A 9793-nucleotide genomic window follows, 5' to 3' on the forward strand; every position below is an offset into this window, starting at 1 on the left:
CACTTCGGCAAAATAGCAGGATACAAAATAAACCCACAAAAATCAGTTGCCTTCCTATACACTGATAACGTACAGGAAGAGAGGGAAATAAAGGGAGCAACCCCATTCACAATAACCTCCCAAAAAATAAAATATTTAGGAATTAACCTAACCAAAGATGTAAAAGAACTATTTAACGAGAACTATAAAAAGTTAAAGAAAGAAATTGCAGAAGACACTAGGAAATGGAAAGACCTCCCATGCTCCTGGATAGGCCGACTTAATATAGTAAAGATGGTAATACTTCCAAAACTAATATACAAATTCAATGCAATTCCTATTAAAATCCCAATGACGTACATCACTGAAATACAGAAAACAGTCCAAAAATTTATATGGAACAACAAAAGACCTAGAATAGCCAAAACAATTCTAGGGGATAAAGACAATATGGGAGGGCTATCCATGCCGAACTTCAAACTCTACTACAGAGCTATAATCACAAAGACAGCATGGTACTGGCACAAAAACAGACCCGAAGACCAATGGAACAGAATAGAAGATCCAGAAATAAATCCACAGGCCTACAGCCAGCTGATATTCGACAAAGGAGCCAAAGACATACAATGGAAGAAACACAGCCTCTTCAACCGCTGGTGCTGGGAAAACTGGGCAGCCACATGCAGAAAACTAAAAGTGGACCCCAGCCTATCACCATGCACCAACATCAACTCAAAATGGATTAAAGACCTTAACATTAAACCTGAATCTCTGAAACTACTGCAGGACAGAGTAGGAGAGACACTTGAACTAATAGGCACAGGAAGGAACTTCCTGAACAGAGTCCCAGGGTCACAACAAGTTGGAGAGAGACTCGACAAATGGGACTACCTTAAAATAAAAAGCTTCTGCACAGCTAAATCTATCGCAACTAAGCTAGAAAGACAACCAACTAATTGGGAAAAAATATTTACCAGCAATATATCAGACAAGGGGTTAACATCCTGTATATACAGGGAACTCAAGAAACTAATCCCTCCCAAACCTAACAAACCAATTACTAAATGGGCAAGGGAACTAAAGAGGGACTTCTCAAATGAAGAAATAAAAATGGCAAAGAAACACATGAGGAAATGTTCATCATCCCTGGTGGTGAAGGAAATGCAAATAAAGACAACCCTGAGATACCACCTTACCCCAGTCAGAATGTCCCACATCCACAAATCAGCCAACGACAAATGCTGGAGGGGATGTGGAGAAAGAGGAACCCTATTACACTGCTGGTGGGAATGTACACTTATACAACCACTTTGGAAAGCAGTCTGGAGGGTCCTTAGAAAGCTAAAGATTGACCTCCCTTACGACCCAGCCATACCACTTCTAGGCATCTACCCTGAACAACAGGAACCAATATACAAGGACACGTGCACCTCCATGTTTATTGCAGCACTGTTCACAATAGCTAGGATATGGAAACAACCTAGATGCCCCACCACAGATGAATGGATCCAAAAATTGTGGTATCTACACACAATGGAATATTATGCAGCCATTAGAAATGACAAAATAATGGCATTTGCAGGGAAATGGATGGAGCTAGAAGGAATCATGTTGAGCGAGGTAAGCCAAGAACGAAGAGACAAACGGTACATGGTCTCCCTGATAAGTGGATGCTAAATCCAAAATGTTAGGTGATATGACAAAACTAACAGGACTTAAGAAACAAAGAACTCCAGCTCATCTGGTTGAACCACTACTAAATATCCCCATGCTGCTGATCACAAATATGGTATATAATGTGTGAACACTGTTATATATTACAGGCTGTGATAGACAATTGCTCCAGGGAAGTTAGAATGAACTTGTGACGTTGAAATTATGTAATCACTTAATCACAAAAAAAAAAAAAAAAAAAAAAAAAGAACCTCGGGGAAGGGAGGGAGGGAGGGGATGGTAGGGGGAAAACAATGGAGAGGGTAACAATGTTCAAGAGGAAGTGTACTCATTACCTCACTCATGTAACTGTAACCCTCTGTATAGTATCTTTACAATAAAAAAAAAAGAAAAGAAAAGAAAAAACAAAAAAAAGAAACCCAAAATGGGAGGGTTTTAGAAACTGAAGATGCACGGTCAAGCATATTAGGGAGTGAAGAATCAAACCCACTGACCGTATTATTTGTCACCAGCCTCCTCCCATGTCCCCCTCCCTACTCCCAGTATTATCTGCAAAGTCCTAAGCCAGAAGGGAAACTTGTCTCTGAACAGATGGTAAGAAATTTTTTCCATAGCCACATAAATTGTAGATCTTTCTGGACAAACTTTTTATCTCCAGAATAACAGAAAATCAGCCCCAAATGCTCTCTGTGTTCCATGATAGCTTCATTCTGAAGATTCACATAGCACTGACACTGGGTTTCTTTGTGACAAGAGCTTGTGTTAGTCAACTTTCCATCACTGTAACGAATACCTGAGATTTTTTTTTTTAATAAAAGGAGGTAACCTTTATTTGGACTCATGATGTCAGAGCTTTCAATCCATGATTGGTTGTCCCTGTTGTTTTGGACCTGTGGTAGCACATATCATGTGGCACAGGAAGTGTGTTCACTGGAAAGCAGAGAGAGATGGAAAGCTGAGCTAATATTGCTTGCAAGGATACACCCCCACTGACCTGAGTTCTTTCAGCCTCTTAATAGAACCACCTCCCAACAATTCCACGTGCTAGGACAAAGCCTTTAACGCATAGGCCTTTGAGGGAGATCCAAGATCCAAAGTATAGCAGGGCTCAAACTGTTACATCCCTGACCTGAACCTTGCCCCCCAAATTCTAGCAATGTATACCCACTTTCTATGTTTCCACTTGAGCTTTTAAAGGGCTTCTCAGACTTGACATGTCCAAAATGGGATTTCTGAGCACACCCCTATCAAAGACCTGTCACTCTACAGTCTTTCAGTAATTCTAGTTAATGTTAATTCTATCCTTCTCATCACTTGAAAAAGTTTAACTGTCATCCATCCTTCACGCCTTACTTTCTCTCCCAACTTCTTGGTCTCCTTATCTTCTTGGTCTTTTATCTCTGTCTCTATCTCTCTTGCTCTCATAAACATGCACACACACACACACATACATACACATACACACACACACACACACACACACACACACACACACACAGAAGACCACACACAATTGACATCCTGCCTCTTAATTTACTTCCTAATATCCTTCCAACAACCCTGCAGAAATTTCTTGTGGATCAGAAACATCTCAAAGAAGCCCCTCCCATCCTCCTACCCCACCTCTGCACAGGTGGCTGTTGATAAAGCAGCCAAGGGCTAGCCACGCTATAGCAATTTCCCTTCCCAGGAAACCTGAACAGCAAGCCTCCAATCACCTCATCCCAAACCCTGAGAACAGGAAAGCTGAAAAGAGGCCAAGCAGGATAACTGGACCTCTTTGATCACTAAATTCCTCCTTTCCTCCAGCAGTTTCTCAAGCCAGGTTGTGGGTATGGGCATAGATGCTTTCCTCTTCCTGGCTATAATCCTCTCACCCTACCACCTTCTCAGGCTGCAGCTCTGAGGGGCACACACTCACTGAGCATCTTGTTTTTCCTTTCCTCTCCTTTTAAACATCTGAATATCAGATGGTTTTTGATCCTTCTCATTTAGCTTGGTGGGTTTCACAGGTAGAATATTTGGAGTTTCTATTTAGGTTGGCAGGGTTGCAAATGGCGTGCCAACAATTTCCACCCTAAAGGTACCTCTCCCCTTCGGGGTGGCTATAATGCTTGTGAATTCAGACACGCTGCCTTCAGTTGCCAAAGAGCTGCTCAAGCCACCTTCTCATTAAGTCTAGAGGGAGCCAGGTGTTAGTGGACAATACCTATAATCTTAGCTACTGGGAGGGTGAGATATAAGAATCACTGTAGGAAACCAGCCTGGGCAGGAAAGGCTATGAAACTCTTATCTCTAATCAATTGCCAAAAAGCCAAAGTGGAGCTGTGGCTCAAGTGGTAGACCATACTAGCCTTAAGTAGAAAAAGCTAAGGGACAGAGGGCAGACCCTGAGTTCAAGCCCCGATAATAACACCAATAAATGAATTTTTTAAAGAAATAAATAATAAGTAATCAACTTAAAATACAATTTTTAAAAAATTCTAAAGGAGTGGAGAGCAAGGAACACATCTTCTATGTCAGAGGTCTTCTTTCCCAGGAATCTCTGAGAGGCTGAGTAGAGAGGAGCCTGGGCCTGGAGGCCAGTGTGGGGATGATGGAGGATGTTAGTCAAAGAGTACACTCAGTTAGAAAGAGTAAGTCCAAGAGGCCCATTATACAACATGACAACCATAGTGAGTAACAATGCAGAGAAGATTGTTCTAGGAAGCCCTGAGGTTTACTAAATCCCAGGATGCTCAAGTTCTTTATATAAAGTGGTATACTATCTGCATATACCCTATTCACATCCTCTGGGTATTTTATATATATGTATATATTATATATATATATTTATTTATATATATATATAATTATTTATATATATTGGTGTATTGTACTTTTTGTGTATGTGATGATAGCAGGACTTAATAAACTCAGGGCCTGAGCACTGTCCCTTAGCCTTTTCCTCTCCAGGCTGCCATTCGAACACTTGAACCACACCTCTACTAAAAGCTCTTTTGCTGGATAATTGGAGGTAAGAGTGTCTCAGATTTGTCTGCTCAGGCTGGCTTCAAACCTCAATCTTCTACTCCTTCAGAGTAGCTAGGGTTATAGATGTGAGCCATCTGCAGCACCCAGTTTATACTGTATTATTTAGGAAAGAGTGACAAGGAATAAAAAGTCTGTGAGTGTTCAGTACAAATGAAATTTTTAAAAATATTATCAATCTGAGACTGTTTGAACCTGCATCAGCTGATCCCATGGATACAGAGGCCTGAGTGCATTGTACGCTTGACATTCACTAAGAGAATAAAATCTAAGGGTTCTTAGCACAAAAAGTTATATGAAGTGACACATATGTTAATTAGTTCCATTTAACTATTCCTCACTGTAGACATATTTCAAATCTGTACATATATTGTCAATATACATGATTTTTGTCAGTTAAAAAATAATTACTTTGAAAAGCTAGGTGCTTGTGGTTTACACTTGTAATCCTAACTACTCATGAGGCTGAAATCTGAGGATCACAAGTTGAAGCCAGTCTGATCAGGAAGGTCTATGAGATTTTTATTTCCAATTAACTACCAAAAAGCTAGAAGTGGAGCTCTGGCTCAAGTGGTACATGCTAGCCTTGAGCATAAAAGCTCAAGAACAGCATTCAAACTTGGGGTTTAAGCCCAAGACTGGCAACAACAGCAACAACAACAAAAATAATAAATTTTAAAAGACTAATGTCAAGCCGGGCACCAGTGGCTCACACCTGTAATCCTAGCTACTCAGGAGGCTGAGATCTGAGAGTCGCAGCCCAGGCAGGAAAGACCGTGAGATTCTTATCTCCAATAAACCACTTGGAAAACTGGAAGTGGCATGTGGCTCAAGTGGTAGAGTGCTAGTTATTTTCTTTTCTTTTCTTTTTTTTGGGGGGAGAGTCTGGTCGTGGGGCCTGAACTCTGGGTCTGGGCACTGTCCCTCAGCTCTTCAGCTCAAGGCTAGCACTCTACCACTTGAGCCACAGCACCACTTCCGGCTTTTTTCTTATGTGGTACTGAGGAATTGAGCCCAGGGCCTCATGCATGCAAGGCAAGTGCTCTACCACTGAGCCACCTTCCCAGCCCCGCTAGTTATTTTCAAATGAACCATCCCCTTGATTTTCCAAATCCTTCCCAAACACGCCCATCATATCTGTTGATTCCAAACCCTTTGTTATGTTATGTGACCTTCCTTGCCACTCCAGTGGAAGACAAAGGAGAAGATTTGGGATCTGGTGCTTTCTTTCAGCAGTTTGGGTTGGTATTCTTGGCTTTGAGAACCGAGACACTATTGCATGGTCAAGAGTGAGAGGAGACTTTTTCTCTGATGTCAGGTCAATCTACAGACTCCTAGATCCTGTCCAGACACTAGAGTTCAACCACAAGGAGACGGTTTGTGCTCCAGGAGGCTCATGTCTAGCCAAGCCTCCAGCCACTGGCAATCTCACCGTCCTCAGCAGGGAGATGATTTGGCATTATCACGGGTTAAGATAAAGGGGAAACTCAGTAGCTTTAATCCCTGTGTATGACCCGGGATAGAATTCTCTGCTAGAAGTATCTGTCTGCTTTGCAGAACTGAGCATGATTTACAGGTGAATCTACTGCTTCTCAGGAGCCTGAGGTAGGGCCAGACTGGCCTGCATGTCACAGAAGCACCTGCATCAAGCCTGCTTATAGGGATGTGGGTCATATGCATTCCTCCTCCAGAATGATTTCTCTTACTCCCTGGTCAAATTCAGGCAGACCTATAGAGAAAAACCCTCTATGTACACACTTTGCATCAAAAATTAGGCCTAAAGCAAGGGAAGAGGTGACATTGTCCAAAAAGAAATGTACTCTTTGTAGCTGCAACCTCTCTGTATATCACCTTTATAATAACAATAAAAAAAATATTTAGTGACTAGATGAGTATGGTAGTATATACCTGCAATCCGAGAACTCATTAGGCTAAGTCAGTACTACAAAAAGTTCAAGAAGGGCTGGGAAGGTAGCTCAGTGGTAGAGCGCTTGCCATGCATGCATGAGGCCCTGCGTTCGATTCCTCAGCACCACATAAGCAAAAAGAAAAAAGCCGGAAGTGGCACTGTGGCTCAAGTGGTAGAGCGCTAGCCTTGAGCTGAAGAGCTGAGGAACAGCCCCCAGGCCCAGAGTTCAGGCCCCACAACCGGACCCAAAAAAAAAAGTTCAAGAACAGCTGGGCTGCATAGTGAGACCACCAACAGTGTTGTACACTGGCTTCAAACAGATGTTCCAGGTCTCAGAATTACAAGCCTGAGCCACAATGTTTTGCTTAGCCATTTACTTCCTAGCCATATACTTCCTAACTTTTGTAAGCCTCAGTCTCCACATCTGGAAAATGTAGCTAATTATAGCTACTTTTGCAGAGTACCTTCTCATTCAAGGAGCTCAAATAGCACAGCTGCTCTTATGATTCTGTCACAAGCTGATGTAAGGGCAGAAAGGTTTCAGATACTCTGTTTAAGGGTTGGCACAAGAATAATTCAGACCTTAGACGGGGGACCATGCAGACATTGAAGCAGGCACCCCAAGATTATGACAGGTTAAAGCATTCACAGACTGCACTGGAACATCCCAAGGTGTTCCTTAAGTTCCTAAGCAGCCCTAAGTTGCTTTAGTGGCTATGGTACCACCAGAGAATTTAGTGGCTATGCTACCACCAGAGAATTCATCAGCCACAGATCACACACACACACACACACACACACACACACACACACACACACACGTTTTAACCAACCATACAATAGGCTAATAATGGTGCTAGCCTTTGGGTGCACCAGACAAGAGCTATTTATTTGACACATCAATGGCTCATCTTTCCCCTTCTTCTTGTCAAGGGTCCCTTTTCTCTTATTTTTGAATGTGCCCCACTATGAGCTTTGGGGGGCTTGAAACAGGAGAAATGAAACATGAAATTGGGATTACCTGTTTGGAGAATAGCCCAGGCTTGAGTAGGAAAGAGGGAAAAGATTCTCCTTCCAAGTTCAGATTTAAAAAAAAAAAAAATAGTGGTAGATTTTGGCTTTTGATTGAAGGTGGATAATGACCAATCAGAATGGCTAAGACAATTGGATTTAAGCCAGGTACTGGTGGCTTGTGCCTGCAATCCTAGCTACTCAGGAGGATGAGAACTGAGGGTATTGGTTCAAAGCCAGCCTGGGCAGGAAAGTCTGCAGACTCTTTATTAACAAAAAGGTCAGAAGTGGAACTGTGGCTCAAGAAAGAACTAGCCTTTAGTGAAAACACAAGGGAGAGCATGAAGCCCTGAGTTCAAGACCCAGTACTAATGGGGGGGGGGGGGGGAGAGAGAGAGAGAGAGAGAGAAAGGAATTTTGAAACAGCCCTAAATCCAAGGGTTCACATGCAAACTTGCCAGGTTACCTTCTGAGCCTTGGCCTCGCCTCCTCATGCAGTGGTTTTGATGGGTGCAGAGTAAGTGCTTTAAAAAATACACCTGAAAGCCATTTCCAGGTTGACCTCTGCTCATAGCATGCTTACCCACAAGTTTCTTTAACTCCTTTGCAAAGAAAGAAACACAAAATGATCTACAATGTGCTTTGTATGTCTGGATGTGACTCCCACCTCAAAATAATTCACTCTCGGGGGTCCGCGCCCACCATCGCCCGGCCCGGCCTCCTCCGCGCTCGGTGCCCGCGCCTTCCTCCGACCGCCCGGGCTCCTCGGGAGCCCCAGGGTGAATACTGCCTCTGCTGGGAAATAGAAGAGTGTGAGTAGAAATGTGCCCCCCAAGTTCAAGCGCCACCTCAACGATGATGATGTTACTGGCTCGGTGAAAAGCGAAAGGAAGGGGACCATCTGGACCAAGATTTGGACCTAGAAATGATCAAAGTAAGCATGTGCAGAGTCGGGTGGATGAAGTTATTGGTGTTATGCAAGAAAAAATTACAAAGGGAATTGAAAGAGGGGAGAGACTCGAGGAGCTGCAGGACAAATCAGAAAGCTTATCGGACAATGCGATTGCTTTTAGCAACAGATCGAAACAACTTCGAAGGCAGATGTGGTGGCTGGTGAGGCTGCAAGATAAAAGCCATCATGGCTTTGGTTGCTGTTATCCTTTTGCTAGTGATTATCATTCTTATAGTTGTGAAATACTGTACTTGATTTGATGACAGAGATCCTCATTAAACAAGATCTGGGACAATAATAATAATAATAAAAGATTGCTGCATAATTTAAATGAAATCTATGTATATAACTTCCCAAACTTCTTTTTCAAGAAATTAAGAGCTCAGATCATCCTGCACTTGAAAAACTGAAGTTACACCGTCATCAGAACAGTCATTCTTTAACAACAGTGAAGATGAACAGAAAAATTCAAGTAGCTTTGCAAATAGTAGCTGGAACTGAGTGAAATCCAGTCACTGTTTTTATGCCTGAAACATAACCTTGTGATTTGTGTTTAATTCCAGCTGCCTGTTGCCTGGCAGCCATTTTGGCATTACAATTCTGATTAACCAGTTCCTCCTTCTGATCATAACATTATAATATGTATAGTCTTTTGGCTCCTCTGTCCTAGCAGAGCACACTAGAAATTTCCCTAAGGTTTTGTAAACTTGGAGATTTTTTTTAATCTTTTGGGGGACTTCTTGATTCAAAGAAAGTTCAATATTGAAGATGGACCAATGTCTAAAGTGGAGGGAGAGAAATTAATACACATTATATATGTATATAAAAATGCCCTCTGGTAGCTCTCCTGTAGACTACCTGTCGCTATAGTCCTTTCTGTATATTTCTGTACTCTGCATTTGAAAATTATAACGTTGGCATCATTAAAGCAAAAAGTGTTACCTTTAAAAAAAATAATAATTCACTCTCCAAAGTTCACTCGAATTCACTTTTATGTTAGGTCTTGCTTTAACATTCTTTGATCTTTAATTTGATGTACCAATGGTATTTGGAGGTGAAGCTTTGGGAGATAATTAGGATTAGATGATGTCATAAAACTGGAACTGCCCTGATGATATTAGTGGTTCTACACGAAGACAAAGAATGGCCTCTCTTACCATTTGAGGTCAGTTGCCAGGCTATGATGTACCAGGGAGTCCTCACCAGAGGATTTCTGGATGTCTCAGCCTCCAGAACTG

The 9793-nt window shown here is 42.1% G+C and overlaps 1 pseudogene; it reads left to right on the forward strand.

Annotated features, from left to right (window-relative positions):
• The window catches only part of LOC122113643, a 100313-nt pseudogene extending 91402 nt beyond the window's left edge, over positions 1–8911 (forward strand).
• Positions 8912–9793: the final 882 nt, after the last annotated feature.

The sequence above is a fragment of the Dipodomys spectabilis genome, unplaced genomic scaffold (genome assembly GCF_019054845.1).
Source record: "Dipodomys spectabilis isolate Male_0828 unplaced genomic scaffold, ASM1905484v1 ptg000098l, whole genome shotgun sequence".
Lineage (NCBI taxonomy): Eukaryota > Metazoa > Chordata > Mammalia > Rodentia > Heteromyidae > Dipodomys > Dipodomys spectabilis.